Source organism: Balaenoptera borealis (genome assembly GCF_965194805.1).
Source record: "Balaenoptera borealis genome assembly, chromosome: 15".
NCBI classification, from domain to species: Eukaryota; Metazoa; Chordata; class Mammalia; order Artiodactyla; family Balaenopteridae; genus Balaenoptera; species Balaenoptera borealis.
In genome coordinates, this window is record NC_138871.1 from 89,262,834 (window position 1) to 89,280,021 (window position 17,188).

Below are 17,188 nucleotides of genomic sequence, written 5' to 3' on the forward strand. Positions count from 1 at the left end.
CCCTGGAATACTGTCTCCCTTATAATTCCACTCTCCCAAGTGTGCTATTTTTTAGCCACATTGCCTTGCTCTGTAATGAGATCTGATAAATTATTCTCTTCTCCCAACTGCCACCAACACAAAGTCGGGGCGTCCAATGCAAGGTGCATTGAATATTCAGGAAAACAGAAGAGGTTTACATATAAGCAAAGAGTAGGACACACGTGAGTTGCAATACTATGCTTTTTGGAATCATGCAAAGAAGAAATGCATCTTGGTGGAGACCTGCTCTTGTTCTGAAAAGAACTTAAAATTGAATATTAGAAATCTCTATCCTTAAAATTCTATTGGATACTTAACTCTCATGGATTTGTCTTGACCAGCTTTCTCCATGAACTCAGTCTAGCATCATAGCGCTGTTTTTATTTGGCCATTTTCACCTCCCCCCTCTCCTTTACCACTGCTAACCCCAACTCCCAAATCCTGGCTATTGACACTATTTGCCTTTGCTTCGGTTTTTTCTCACAAACCGAGGCAACCTATTATTTTCTTCAAACAATAACAATCCTCTATGAAGATCTGTATGGCTGATTTTAAAACAGTATGATTTCCCATGTACCTTTATGACATTAGTTGAATGCCATCTTCTTGCTCCCATTGGAATTTTACAATTCCTCGGAAGCAGTTACTACACAGGGAGATATACAGGGAAACTGAGGTCACCTCAGTTAAACAACATAGACCAAAGTGGAGAAATGGCATTTTCACAAGTCTGAAGTCACAGCTGGGAAGTGCAAAAAGTCAAGATTTGAACCCAAATCCACTTGGCTCAAAAGCACAAGCCTGTTTTACTTTTAAATGTAAAACAGACTTTTAAAATTTGCTTCACAAATCCGAAAATAAATGAAGAATCTGTAAAAGAATATGTATATGTATATGTATAACTGAATCACTTTGTTGTACACCTGAAACTAACACAATATTGTAAATCAACTGTACTCCAATATAAAATAAAAATTAAATTTTAAACAAAGAAAAGAAACGAAGATTAGCCAGAGGAAAAGTGTTATTTAAACTAGGACTGATGAAAACAAATATTTCCTCTAGAACATTAGTAAATTTAGAAAAGATCAGATTTAGATTTAATACATCTCCTGGGCCTTATTCGAGGTGTGATCTTAAGATTTACACCCATAGCAACATGAAATGCAGAATCTCAGGCCCCACTCTGGAAAAAGTGAATCAGAATCTGCATTTTAATCAGATCCCAGGTCATCCTCAGCACTTCTGAGTTGGACATTGATCTATAATATCATATTATCTCCAAAGGTAGTCAACCAAAAATGTATATTTATGAATTAAGTGGAAGTTGCCAAACATGTGATGATATAGCCGTGCAAATGGTCATGCTTCTCATGTAGAAACGTATATGCTGTCATACTCATGTATATGCACATGTGATTCTTGGGTGAACAATGTCTATTTGGTAGAGATTACTAGCTTGATTCCATGGTGATGGTGATATCATTGGTGTAACCGCCCACAGCCATTGACAAAACCCTAAAAGAGAAGCAGCAGGAGAGAGGCTAGCCTGCTTCCACTTCCCTCCCCCAGACCTGCCCATCTGAGTCACGGCTGCTCTTGGACTTCAGAACCAAGCGGTGCCGTGCTGGAAGTAGAGGAGGCGCAGGTGTGGCCACCCCCTCTCCACACCCCCTCATCCGCTTACCTCAGCTCTGCTTTCTTCTATTTCCAGACAGGTGACTCAACTAACACCAGTGAGTAATCTCAGCATCCCACTTCTTCAGCCTCAAGTCAAACTTTTAACATCACTATGTCCTGTTTGTTTTCCCCCTCCAGCAAAAAGGAAAATGTCTTCATGTGGCGGAAGCTACAGTGTAATGCAGTCGTTTCCCAAATTCACAGTCGTGCAGATCTCGCTGAAATGCAGACTCTAAATCAGGAGGTCTGGGGTGGGAGGTGAGACTCCCAGGCGATGCTGGTTCTCTGACCACACAGCCAGCAGTTACTTGTACTGGTAATAAATTGTAAAACTAGTGAAATGTGTTTGGGGAAAGTCATTTGGAAGTATCAAAAATCTTTAAGCATAGTTTGACACTGATTGCATTTCTAATGAATTTCTACCAAATAAATATTCAGGAATATACGCAAAGATTTAGATAATATTCTTCACATATCTATTACAATAGCAAAAATAAAGTAAAACTAACCCGACTGTTCTCAAAGTAGAGTTTGTTTTGACTCAAAAAAATTATCTGAAATCACTTAATCTGAAGTCATTTGTACATAGGTTATTGAGGAAAAAGTACTGGTATGGAAACACATTCAAACTATAATTTAAAGCAAAAGATTGGCTATGACACTGCATGTTGGGGTGAATCTCACATTTTATTACTTTATCTGAATATTAACAAATATGTGGATTACAGAGACTTTGAAGGATATGCAGCAAAGTGATTATATTATCTTCTACATTACAGTAACTTAATAACCTTTAACTGCATAGTCTAGAAATTGAAAATCTCTTTTACACCCAGCTTCACACATCCCAATCTGATCCCAACAGAAGCCCTCCTCGTCCTGTGGTCCACACTCCAGTTACTCTTGGCTCAAGTCAGCTTCATCCCTGCATCCCCATCCCACCTCCACCTTCCTGGTCCCTTTCCCCATCTCTGTGCATTTGGAGAGAGGACCTGGCATTTAAGTCCACTCTTTCAGGAAACGTTGCCTTGAGACCCTGCATGGTGGCCTCTGGCTGAGGGCATCCTGGTTCCTGCCTAGACCCAGGGTCTCAGGCTCCTGGTTACCAGGAGGAGGGATGAGGGTGCCTCTTACTTCTCTGCATCAGAAGCCAGGAAAGGGGGACCAGATGTTTGCTGTGGACAAGACATCAGACTTGTGAAAAACCTTTTTACACCATGCAAACTTACAAACCCCACGAGGAGTTGTCTCCTTGCCTCAGGTCCCCTGAGGATGCTGAGACAGAGGCACAGGGTGGAAGAGCCCGTGCAGCTCACACAGGCGGAAGTAGCTGAGCTGGCCTGAGTCTAAGCCTTCAGGTTCCTCATTGGATGATTGAAAGCTGCACACAGCTTCAATGAAGCAGTGTACTTTTTCCAGTGCTTCAATTCCAAAAACTAATTTACCAAAGGAAGTGCGATAACCATCAGTGAGAGTCTCTCTACTCATTGCTTTCAAAAGAGTATGTTCAACTCACTGGATTTTATTGTGATACTACACATAATGTGCAGTGCAGTAGGTCTCAAACTTTATCCTACATAAAATTCACTGGGGAAAGTTGAGAAACACACAATCTGCCATACAGAAGGTTCTCTTGGATATAGACCTTAGGGGTCCATCTTAACATGCCCCCTGAATGCTTCCGCGGCAGCTCTGCTACAGATCACACTTCAGGGATTTCCCTGCTGGCGCAGTGGTTAAGAATCCGCCTGCCAATGCAGGGGACACAGGTTCGAGCCCTGGCCCGGGAAGATCCCACATGCCACGGAGTAACTAAGCCTGTGCGCCACAACTACTGAGCCTGTACTCTAGAGCTCACGAGCCACAACTACTGAGCCCATGTGCCACAACTACTGAAGCCCGCACGCCTAGAGCCTGTGCTCTGCGACAAGAGAAGCCACAGCAATGAGAAGCCCACGCATCGCAACAAAGAGTAGCCCCCGCTCGCCACAACTAGAGAAAAGCCCACGTGCAGCAACGAAGACCCAACGCAGCCAAAAATAAATAAATAAATAAATAAAAACACAAAACAGATCACACTTCAGAAACACTGTTTTTGGTGATGACCTGGAAGCAAAACCAATTATGAAACCCTTTGGTGTCCATGTAATGCAACTGGTCAAAACAAGTTTTGGCATGTATAACTGACAAGAAGAATGCCAAAATAAACACCAGATTTCGTGTACAAGCCTGTCAAAGTGGCTGCTTTACTAGTTACATGCAGGAAAGGAAAGAACAAGGGCATTTCTGCAGCGCGTGCTGAAAAATAATATCTCAATTAAATATTATATTTAAATGTTATGAAGTGTTTAAATGCCTTACAACTTTTGCAGGACAAACATGACATTTGCAGAAAAGGAGACAAGAGAGGCTGAGGTCACTGAGCTTCTCATCTATGGATCAGGAATTGAGCCCAAAGCTGTGGACATCAGATCCTAAATTCAGTGCTCTAATCACCACTCCTCGCCCAGGTGGGCACCTTGGGGGATCACAATACTTTGGGAAAAGAAAGAACTTTGAAACCAGAACATGCTAGATTTCAATCAGGCTCTACCACTTCTTAACTGGCCAGTGTTGACCAAGGTAACAAACTCCCTTGGGCACCTTTCCTTAGCAGTAAATTTGGGCTTGAGTCACTTATTCAACAAATATTTATTGAGCTTCTACAATTGAGAACAAAATCAGTTAAGTCTCTTCTTTCAAAGACTGTACCTTCTGTACAAATTTTTGAATATTAAAAATTAAATCCTTGAAATAACAGGGATTGGTGAGCAATAAATATGCATTCTGTCACCTACACTCAGTTGTTAAGCAGGAGAAGGAGGTTATTGGTTGATCGTGCATAAGCAATATTTTTTCTAGTAAGTTACTTCGGAAAAAGAACTTTGCAACCTGTTTCTTTCCACATTTTAGGAAATGAAAAAATGTCCTGTAATGCTACACATAACAGGAAGGGTAACAAAATCAAAACAAAACCAGAACAAGAATCTTTAAAACCATTAGCTCATGTGACAATAAGTCTCTCATTAATTGTTGCTCTTTAGATGTTTCAGGTAACTCAGCAGACAAAAGCGATACTTTGGGAGTCCTTCCTTTTATGATGAAATAGGCAATGAAGCATCATTTTTTCTTTCACTTGTCTCAACATTATAGTTAATGATAACATGTATTTGTTACTGGGTGAAAAAATGAATCTATCATGAGACCCTCCTTGTACCATTATTAAAGAGCTTAAGATCTTTAAGATAAAAAGATATTCTGGGCAGTGGCTCATACTGGGGGAGATGTTCAAACATAGAAAAAAGCACTAGGAAAATCAACATTTTTCATTGCGTCAGTGGCATATTTATATTCCAGAAGATTAAAAGTTGCAGTCTCCACAGCGGTCTTTTTTCTACCTTCAAAGCTACAACATAAAAGTATCAGTAGCTCAAAAGAAAGTTTCAAAATATATCTCCCTTAACCTGCTGGCATCATGCTTGCCCTTGGTGTGGGATTATGGGCATCCTATAAGCAGGTGCCGCCATTCAGCTGGCAAATGTCTTCAATGGAACAGAAAAGAGAGCCCAGGAATAAAACCCAGCATACAAGGTCAACTAATATTGCCAAGAACACTCAATAGGGAAAGGACAGTCTCTTCAACAAATGATATTAGAAAAATTGGATAACCATATGCAGAAAATGAAATTGGACCCCTATCTTACACCACACACAAAAATTAACTCACAATGGATTAATGACTAAAACATAAAACCTGATACCATAAAATTCCTAGGAGAAAACACAGGGAAGAAGCTCCTTGACGCTGGTCTCGGCAATGATTTTGTTGGATATGACACCAAAAGCACAAGCGAAAAAACACGTGGGGCTACGTCGAAGCTGGCAATGGTCTTAACCAGCCCCTAGGCTCTGACGCTTTAAGGAAAAGTATCTTGTCACCAAAAGAAAAAGTATTCTGAATGCTATGTTTCCCTGAACTGGGGAATTTATTCAGAACAAAAATATTTAAGATATGACTTAGAGAAAAACACAGAATTCCCTTCATTTCTAAGCCACCCAGTGGTAGGGTGGAACTAGCTCATACCAGCTCATGAGAGCCAATTTTTGTTCTGTTTCTAAGATTTCTGTAAATCAGTTGCTAAACACAGTAATTATTAAAAATTATTTGCATGTTTTATATCTGCAGGGTAGAAATACTACATGACACTGTATTAATGCACATCTCTTCCCAAGACCTCATTTAGTGATTTTGTGTTGGTAGCTTCAAACTGGCTATGATTAGAGTATTTACACTGTGGAGATTAATGACATACAAATGAAAACATTTTCTTTCTGGAGAGTGGGTAGTTAAGCCTTTCCCAGTACAATTCCAATGCCATCACATCAGTTAAAATACTGTCACCTCCAAATGATCTATGCTCATGGAGAAGAAATCGGTGCTGAATATTTTAAAAGGACAGTACTCTAAACTATTTTGATTTGCTTTGGGAAGGAGGTAAAGAATCCAAGATGTTCTCTGTCTCTGGCTCTGTCTCTTTGTCTCATACAGGCACATGCATACAACACAAACACAAGTGTTTTATGATTTTTTAACCTCCTTGCTTTGAATGTCCTCAGGGTTGCCATTCCCTCTTTCCTCTTAGCAAATTCCTGTTTATTATTTAAGACTTAGCTCATCTGTCACTTTTCTGTGAAAGCATCGTCCATGTCCCGGGCATCCCCTGAAAGTTCATACTTTGTGCTACATTCTCAATGACTCCTACCGTGACCACTGTTTAAAACTGCAACTGGGCACCATCACTCATCCTTGGCATACTCTTTCTCTGTTACTCTCCTTTGTCACATAAGCACATAAAAATGTATTAATTTTTTTTTATCATGCCTCTTTTGAATTCCATGAGGGCCAGGAGTTCTGTCTGATTTGCTTATGTATTTCATGCGCCTTAAACAGTCCCTAGCATGTAATAGACACGCAACAAACAGTTGACAAATGAGTGAATTACATTTGCAAGCGGCAGTGAGAAGCTGGGATCCAAAATGAGATAAATTATTTACCAGCTCTGTAGCCTGGGCAAGTTACTCAGGTTCTCTGGGTCTTATCTCAGGGTCGTTATGAGAATTAAATCATGTGGTAGAATAAATAACCCGAACCCCACTGACCAGCACCCTGTACTGACTCCAAAAATGTCCATATCATTTCCTCTCAATGAGTCTTTCTTGCCTCACAGATGTCATGTTCCCTGAAGCCCCACGTGCAGTGTTAACCCTGTGATTGTCTATGTGTCAGAGCAGTGAGCTGCCTCATCCCCCACTAGTCTTGCCAATCAGACAAGAGTCGTATCTGGCCACCCTGGGGCGACTGGGAGGGGCCAGGACTGGATTGCTAGACAATCTGCTAAGAGGATAAAGCATTTTCAGCCACTAAGAAGCAGCTCACTGCTGCAAACTCTGATTTGGTCCATTACTGTCGTCCCTGCCAATCATATGGAAAAGCACGCACATGGTGATTAACCTTGAGATTTCAATTATGAATGAACGAACAAAATGCCTGACGACCTGTTCTAGATTATTAAACATGATACATAAAACATCAAAAAAAAGGGTTAAGTTATTCAATGCCAGCATTTGGAAGTTCAAGGGTTTGAAATCTTTTCTCATCTTGGATCGTGCAGTCAGGCAAGACACGTGACACCCTGAGCCAGCGTGTCAGCGGTGAGGTATGCGGAAGGCAGATTACGACGAGCCTGGGATGCAACTCTGAGTAGATACAGTAAAACAGAGGTTTTGTCAACGATTCATTTCAACCTAAAGATAAAATTCGCTTGAAGTGCCTCTGTGGAGTTTTGACTTTCTGCTCATATTTATTCAAGGCAAAAGGCAAAGCCTTTAAAGGCATGTCATTATGCCCTGTTTTATCTAATCACCATGGTATTTCATTCACCTAATAAGTAGTGGCATTTCTCCAGGCATAGTAAGAATGATATGATATTTCATATGATGTACAAACTACATTATGAAGCTTGAAAATAAATTCCTTGGAAACACCCTTCTTATAAGGTGGAAAGATTGGAGAAGAATAGTTTAAAGATAGTTTGGAACTTTTTTTGTTTGTGATCTGTGTAGGAAGTTTAAGGGTAGAAAATATTTCTATAATATTCAGGAATTCAGAAATCTCTGAGGATGATCTGTGAAGCATGACCAAACTCTTATATAAGCCACAGATAATATGGTGTGATTTTGAAGTTCCCACCTGGTCCTTTTAGTCTGAAATGTCTCTTCTGTGCTCAAAGCAAGATATAGGGCAGTTTGATTCCATTTTTCCTTAATTCTCATTTTAGGGTATGCATTTGGAACACTGGAAGATGCATGTGACAAATTTCCCATCAGCTTTGCCTGCCCGAGTGTGACAGTAATAGCTGTTGGGGCCAAGATAATAACATAGCATCCAAGGCTTACAATAACAAGAATGTTGCCCAAGAGCCTGACCACACATGTGGGCGTTACCTGCATGTAGGGAAGGAGGGAGAAAGAAGGGCACTGACATTTAATTAGTGACTGTCACGTGACAAGTACCTTAATATGCATCTGAGTTGGTCCTCCTAACATCACAACAGGGTGAATATTATCATCTTTACTTCTGTCACATAAAGTCTTGAAAATACTCTAAATTCATTGTCTGTTTCTCAGAGGAAAAAAATAATGGCATTAATCCTCTGGCTAACGTCTGTAGAAAAACCCACAAGTAAGATGAGTGCCCAAATCCTGATATTCTCAGGCATTTGAGCAGCACAGTAGCAATAGTAATACCAAATATATAGGGTTATTGTGAAAATTAGAGTTTTTGTGTACATGTCAATGAACATTATACTCTACAAACAGCAGTTGTAGTACTAGTAGTCGTAGTAGCTACTCTAGTTAATAATGTCACTAGTATTATTTTCATTAGGACATGTTATTCACCACCTACATTATAAGTTGCTAGAAAAGGAAGGCAATTGCTTATACAATATTTAACGCCTGGTAGGCACTTAAATATTTGTGGAAAAATAGATTGGATTTTAAAAATTATGCCTCATCCTCTTCCTCATTTTTTCATTTCTATTTTCTCTAATTTGAGAAAAAGAAATTATCTTTTAATTAAACATGATCTTTGAAAGGATCCAAGGAAGTCCTGGATCATTTTTTTCCTGCTTTTTCACATCTCAGTCATTTGCATAGAGGATTACTGAATCTCTCTTTATTCACAAATTGGAAACTCAGTATTTAAGGACATTCACCCATTATATATATTTGCTGAATTAGTGTGTATCAATGAAAGATGCATGTATATAATAAGTATACAGATGGATAAATAGTTATGTGAATAGAGTACTTAACAATGCATTTCAGTATTACTTCTAATCTGAGCTTTTTCAAGTAGAATTCTGCAAACCTGATGTGTTGGATTTTAGTAATCAATTTGTGATGAGCTTAGAGGAGGGAGGGCCTTCAAGATGGCAGAGGAGTAAGACGTGGAGATCACCTCAGCCCCACAAATGCATCAAAAATACATCTACATGTGGAACAACTCCTGCAGAACACCTACTGAATGCTGGCAGAAGAACTCAGACTTCCCAAAAGGCAAGAGATTCCCAAAAGGCAAGGAACTCCCTATGTACCTGGGTAGGGCAGAAGTAAAAAGAAAAAACAGGAACAAAAGAATAGGGACAGGACCTGCGCCAGTGGGAGGGAGCTGCGAAAGAGGAAAAGTTTCCACACGCTAGGGAGCCCCTTTGTTGATGGAGACGGGGGGTGGGTAAAGGGGAAGCTTCGGAGCCACAGAGGAGAGCACAGCAACAGGGGTGCAGAGGGCAAAGCGGAGAGATTCCCACACAGAGGAGCGGCGCCGAGCAGCACTCACCAGCCCAAGAGGCTTGTCTGCTCACCTGCCGGGGCGGGCGGGGCTGGGAGCTGAGGCTCGGGCTTCAGTCGGATCACAGGGAGAGGACTGGGGTTGGCGGCGTGAACACAGCCTGAAGGGGCTAGTGTGCCACGGCGAGCCGGGAGGGAGTTCAGGAAAAGTCTGCAGCTGCCGAAGAGGCAAGAGACTTTTTCTTACCTCTTTGTTTCCTGGTGCGCGAGGAGAGGGGATTCAGAGCGCCGCCTAAACGAGCTCCAGAGACGGGCGCGAGCCGCGGCCATCAGCACGGACCCCAGAGACGGGCATGAGACGCTAAGGCTGCTGCTGCCGCCACCAAGAAGCCTGTGTGCGAGCACAGGTCACTCTCCACACCGCCCCTCCCGGGAGCCCGTGCAGCCCACCACTGCCAGGGTCCCGTGATCCGGGGACAACGTCCTGGGAGAACGCACGGCGCGCCTCAGGCTGCTGCAACGTCACGACGCCTCTGACGTCGCAGGCTCGCCCTGCCTCCTCCGTACCGCTCCCTCCCCCCACCTGAGTGAGCCAGAGCCCCCGAAGCAGCTGCTCCTTTAACCCCGTCCTGTGTGAGTGAAGAACAGACGCCCTCAGGCGACCTACACGCAGAGGCGGGTCCACATCCAAAGCTGAACCCCGGGAGCTGTGCGAACAAAGAAGAGAAAGGGAAACTCTCCCTGCAGCCTCAGGAGCAGCGGATTAAATCTCCACAATCAACTTGATGCACCTGCATCTGTAGAATACCTGAATAGACAACGAGTCATCCCATAACTGAGGCAGTGGACATTGGGAGCAACTGTAGACTTGGGGTTTGCTTCCTGCATCTAATTAATTTTTGGTTTTATGGTTATCTTAGCTTAGTATTTAGAGCTTATTATCATTGGTAGATTTGTTTATTGATTTGGTTACTCTCTTTTTTTATAAACATATATTTTTTTTCTTTTTTCTCCTTTTGTGAGTGTGTATGTGTATCCTTCTTTGTGTGACTTTGTCTGTATAGGTTTGCTTCTACCATTTATCCCAGGGTTCTGTCTGTCCGTTTCTTTTTAGTATAATTTTTAGCACTTGTTATTATTGGTGGATTTGTTTATTGGTTTGGTTGCTCTCTTTGTTTTTCTTATTTTTTAATTTCTTTATTTAAAAAATTTTTTTTATTTTAATAACTTTACTTTTTTTAATTAATTAATTTATTTATTTATTTTCTCCCTTTTCTTCTTAGCCATGTGGCTTACCGGGTCTTGGTGCTCTGGCCAGTTGTCAGAACTGAGCCTCTGAGGTGGGAGAGCCAAGTTCAGGACATTGCTCCACCAGAGACCTCCAGACCCCTCATAATATCAATCAGCGAGAGCTCTCCCAGAGATCTCCATCTCAACGCTAAGACCCAGCTCCACTCAACCAACAGCAAGCTAGAGGGCTGGACACCCCTACCAAACAACTAGCAAGACAGGAGCACAACCCCACCCATTAGCAGGGAGGCTGCCTAAAATCATAATAAGGTCACAGACACCCCAAAACACACCACTGGACGCGGTCCTGCCCACCAGAAAGACAAGATCCAGTCTCATCTGCCAGAATACAGGCACCAGTCCCCTCCACCAGGAAGCCTACACAACCCACTGAAGCATCCTTAGCCACTGGGGGCAGGCACCAAAAACAACGGGAACCATGAACCCACAGCCTGCAAAAAGGAGACCCCAAACACAGTAAGCTAAGCAAAATGAGAAGACAGAGAAACACACAGTAGATGAAGGAGCAAGGTAAAAGCCCACCAGACCAAACAAATGAAGAGGAAATAGGTAGTCTACCTGAAAAAGTATTCAGAGTAATGGTACTAAAGATGATCCAAAATCTTGGAAATAGAATGGAGAAAATACAAGAAACGTTTAACAAGTACCTATAAGAATGAAAGATCGAACAAACAATGATGAACAGCACAATAAATGAAAGTAAAAAGTCTCTAGAAGGAATCAATAGCAGAATAACTGAGGCAGAGGAATGGATAACTGACCTGGAAGATAAAATAGTGGAAATAAGTACCACAGAGCAAATAAAGAAAAAAGAATGAAAAGAATTGAGGACAGTCTCAGACCTCTGGGACAACATTAAACGCACCAACATTTGAATTATGGGGGTCCCAGAAGAAGAAGAGAAAAAAAAGGGACTGAGAAAATATTTGAAGAGATTATAGTTGAAAACTACCCTAATCTGGAAAAGGAAATAGTCAATCAAATTCAGGAAACTCAGAGAGTCCCAGACAGGATAAATCCAAGGAGAAACATGCCAAGACACATATTAATCAAACTATCAAAAATTAAATACAAAGAAAAAATATTAAAAGCAGCAAGGAAAAAACAACAAATAACATACAAGGGAATCCCCATAAGGTTAACAGCTGATCTTACAGCAGAAAGTCTGCAAGTCAGAAGGGAGTGGCAGGACATATTTAAAGTGATGAAATGGGAAAACCTACATCCAAGATTACTCTACCCAGCAAGGATCTCATTCAGATTTGACGGAGAAATTAAAACCTTTACAGACAAGCAAAAGCTAAGAGAATTCAGCAATACCAAACCAGCTTTACAACAAATGCTAAAGGAACTTCTCTAGGCAGGAAACACAAGAGAAGGAAAACACTTACAATAACAAACCCAAAACAATTTAGAAAATGGTAATAAGAACATACATATCAATAGTTACCTTGAATGTAAATGGATTAAATGCTCCAACCAAAAGACATAGACTGCATGAATGGATACAAAAACAAAACCTGTATATATGCTGTCTAAAAAGACCCACTTCAGACTTAGGGACACACACAGACTGAAAGTGAGGGGATGGAAAAAGATATTCCATGCAAATGGAAATCAAAAGAAAGCTGGAGTAGCAATCCTCATATTAGACAAAATACACTTTAAATAAAGACTATTACAACAGACAAAGAATGACACTACATAGTGATCAAGGGATCAATCCAAGAAGAAGATAAAACAATTGTAAATATTTATGCACCTAACATAGGAGCACCTCAATACATAAGGCAAACACTAACAGCCATAAAAGGGGAAATCGACAGCAACACAGTCATAGTAGGGGACTTTAACACCCCACTTTCACCAATGGACAGATCATCCAAAATGAAAAAAAATAAGGAAACACAAGCTTTAAATGATACATTAAACAAGATGGACTTAATTGATATTTATGGGACATTCCATCCAAAAACAACAGAATACACTTTCTTCTCAAGTGCTCATGGAACATTCTCCAGGATAGATCATATCTTGGGTCACGAATCAAGCCTTGGTAAATTTAAGAAAATTGAAATTGTATCAAGTATCCTTTCTGACCACAACACTATGAGACCAGATATCAATTACAAAAAAAAATTTGTAAAAAATACAAACTCCTGGAGGCTAAACAATGCACTACTAAGTAACCAAGAGATCACTGAAGAAATCAAGAGGAAATCAAAAAATACCTGGAAACAAATGACAGTGGAAACACAACAACCCAAAACCTATGGGATGCAGCAAAAGCAGTTCTAAGAGGGAAGTTTATAGCAATACAATCCTACCTCAAGAAACAAGAAACATCTCAAATAAACAACCTAACCTAACACCTAGAGCAATTAGAGAAAGAAGAACAAAAAAAAAACCCCAAAGTTAGCAGAAGGGAAGAAATAAATATCAGATCAGAAATAAACGGAAAAGAAATGAAGGAAACAATAGCAAAAATCAATAAAACTAAAAGCTGGTTCTTTGAGAAGATAAACAAAATTGATAAACCATTAGCCAGACTCATCAAGAAAAAAGGGAAAAGACTCAAATCTACATAATTAGAAATGAAAAAGGAGAAGTAACAATTGACACTGCAGAAATACAAAGGATCATGAGCGATTACTACAAGCAACTATATGCCAATAAAATGGACAACCTTGAAAAAATGGGCAAATTCTTAGAAAAGCACAAACTTCCGAGACTGAACCAGGAAGAAATAGAAAATATAAACAGACCAATCACAAGCACTGAAATTGAAACTGTGAATAAAACTCTTCCAACAAACAAAAGCCCAGGACCAAATGGCTTCACAGGCGAATTCTATCAAACATTTAGAGAAGAGCTAACACCCATCTTTCTCAAACTCTTCCAAAATATAGCAGAGGGAGGAACACTCCCAAACTCATTCTACAAGGCCATCATCACCCTGATACCAAAACCAGACAAGAAAAATGAAAACTACGGGCCAATATCACTGATGAGCATAGATGCAAAAATCCTCAACAAAATACTGGCAAACAGAATCCAACAGCACATTAAAAGGATCATACACCATGATCAAGTGGGGTTTACCCCAGGAATGCAAGGATTCTTCAATATACACAAATCAATCAATGTGATAAACCATATTAACAAACTGAAGGAGAAAAACCATATGATCATCTCAATAGGTGCAGAAAAAGCTTTCGACAAAATTCAACACCCATTTATGATAAAAACCCTCCAGAAAGTAGGCATAGAGGGAACTTACCTCAACATAATAAAGGACATATATAACAAACCCACAGCCAACATCATTCTCAGTGGTGAAAAACTGAAACCATTTCCACTAAGATTAGGAGCAAGACAAAGTTGCCCACTCTCACCACTATTAAACATAGTTTTGGCAGTATTAGCCACAGCAATCAGAGAAGAAAAAGGAATAAAAGGAATCCTAATCAGAAAAGAAAATGTACAGATGTCATTGTTTCCAGATGACATGGTACTATACATAGAGACTCCTAAAGATGCTACCAGAAAACTACTAGAGCTAATCAATGAATTTGGTAAAGTAGCAGAATATGTAATTAATGCACAGATATCTCTTGCATTCCTATATACTAATGATGAAATATCTGAAAGAGAAATTAAGGACAATCCCATTTACCATTGCAACAAAAAGAATAAAATACCTAGGAATAAACCTACCAAAGGAGACAAAAGACCTGTATGCAGAAAACTATAAGAAAGAAATTAAAGAGGATACAAACAGATGGAGAGTTGTACCATGTTCTTGGATTGCAAGAATCAACATTGTGAGGATGACTATACTACCGAAAACAATCTACAGATTCAATGCAATCCCTATTAAACTACCAATGGAATTTTTCACAGAACTAGAACAAAAATTTCACAATTTGTATGGAAACACAAAAGACCCTGAATAGTCAAAGCAATCTTGAGAAAGAAAAATGGAGCTGGAGGAAACAGGCTCCCTGACTTCAGGCTATACTACAAAGCTACAGTAATCAAGACAGTATGGTATTGGCACAAAAACAGAAATATAGATTAATGGAACAGGATAGAAAGCCCAGAGATAAACCCACACACATATGGTCACCTTATCTTTGATAAAGGAGGCAAGAATTTACAATGGAGAAAAGACAGCATCTTCAATAAGTGGTGCTGGGAAAACTGGATAGCTACATGTAAAAGAATGAAATTAGAACACTCCCTAACACCATACACAAAAATAAACTCAAAATGGATTAAAGACCTAAATGTAAGGCCAGACACTATAAAACTCTTAGAGGAAAACATAGGAAGAACACTCTATGACATAAATCACAGCAAGATCCTTTTTGACCCACCTTCTAGAGAAATGGAAATAAAAACAAAAATAAACAAATGGGACCTAATGAAACTTAAAAGCTTTTGCACAGCAAAGGAAACCATAAACAAGACCAAAAGACAACCCTCAGAATGGGAGAAAATATTTGCAAATGAAGCAACTGACAAAGGATTAATCTCCAAAATATACAAGCAGCTCATGCAGCTCAATATCAAAAAAACAAACAACCCAATCCAAAAATGGGCAGAAGACATAAATAGACATTTCTCCAAAGGAGATATACAGATTGCTAACAAACACATGAAAGGAAATGCAAATCAAAACTACAATGATGTATCACCTCATACTAGTCAGAATGGCCATCATCCAAAAATCTACAAACAATAAATGCTGGATCGGGTGTGGAGAAAAAGGAACCCTCTTGCACTGTTGGTGGGAATGTAAACTGATACAGCCGCTATGGAGGACAGTATGGAGGTTCCTTAAAAAACTAAAAATAGAACTACCATACGACCCAGCAATCCCACTACTGGGCATATACCCTGAGAAAACCAGAATTCAAAAAGATTCATGTACCACAGTGTTCATTGCAGCACTATTTACAATAGCCAGGACATGGAAGCAACCTACATTTCCATTGACAGATGAATGGATAAAGAAAATGTGGCACCTACATACAATGTAGTGTTACTCAGCCATAAAAAGAAACAAAATTGAGTTATTTGTAATGATATGGATGGACTTAGAATCTGTCATACAGAGCAAAATATGTCAGAAAGAGAAAAACAAATACCATATGCTAACACATATATATGGAATCTAAATTTTTAAAAAGTGGTTCTGAGGAACCTACAGGCAGGACAGGTATAAAGACACAGACCTAGGGAACGGAGTGGAGGACATGGGGAGGGGTAAGGGTAAGCTGGGACGAAGTGAGAGAGTGGCATGGACATATATACACTAGCAATTGTAAAATAGATAGCTAGTGGGAAGCAGCCACATAGCACAGGGAGATCAGCTTGGTGCTTTGTGACCACCTACAGTGGTGGGATAGGGAGGGTGTGAGGGAGACGCAAGAGAGGGGAGATAAGGGGATATATATACACGTATAGCTGATTCACCTTATGATACAGCAGAAACTACCACACCATTGTAAAGCAATTATACTCCAATAAAGATGCTAAAAAAGCTTGGAAGAACATCTTTATATAGTAGAACAAAGGTTTTTAAAAAAAAAAAATTGGGAAATTAAAGTAGCAGAACTTTATTCTAATATTTTCTTATTCTAGTACATGGAGTATATAGAGAGCAAACATTTTCTGAGTGTTGAGATGCCTGCAGATATATTCCAATTCCTTCCTTATATAGTGCAAAAATAGAGAAGAAATAAATCACAGAAGTTTAACATTTCTTTACTTAGAACCGATTGATGGATATAAATGTATGATAAGAAATCCATTAGCTCCTTGCTGAGGAAGAAAAGCTGACTGGAATATTGTTAGGCCACAAATAATATGGTTTAGATATAAAAAATTCATCAACAAAAAGAAATATATGAAAACAAGGTTGTGGATACATTTAAATCGAGAGTAAAATAGCCTAGCTGATGTTATGTATATATGTTATTTCCTGTAGCTTGCTTGTGGTGATTTTTCTTTAACTTTTGATTTTCTAATAATTTTAGACTTACATAAAAGTTACAAAAATAGCAAAGGGAATTCCCATAGCCTTCCCCCAGCTTCCCCCAGCACTAGCTTCATATATGACTATACTATAATGATAAAGAAATAAACATTGATACAATACTATCAACCAAACTACAAACTTTATCCAAATGTTCATCCTATCACACTATCATCTTCTGTCTGGTCCAGAATCAAATTCGGAATCCCACCTTGCATTTAATTATCACGTATCCTTAGTGTC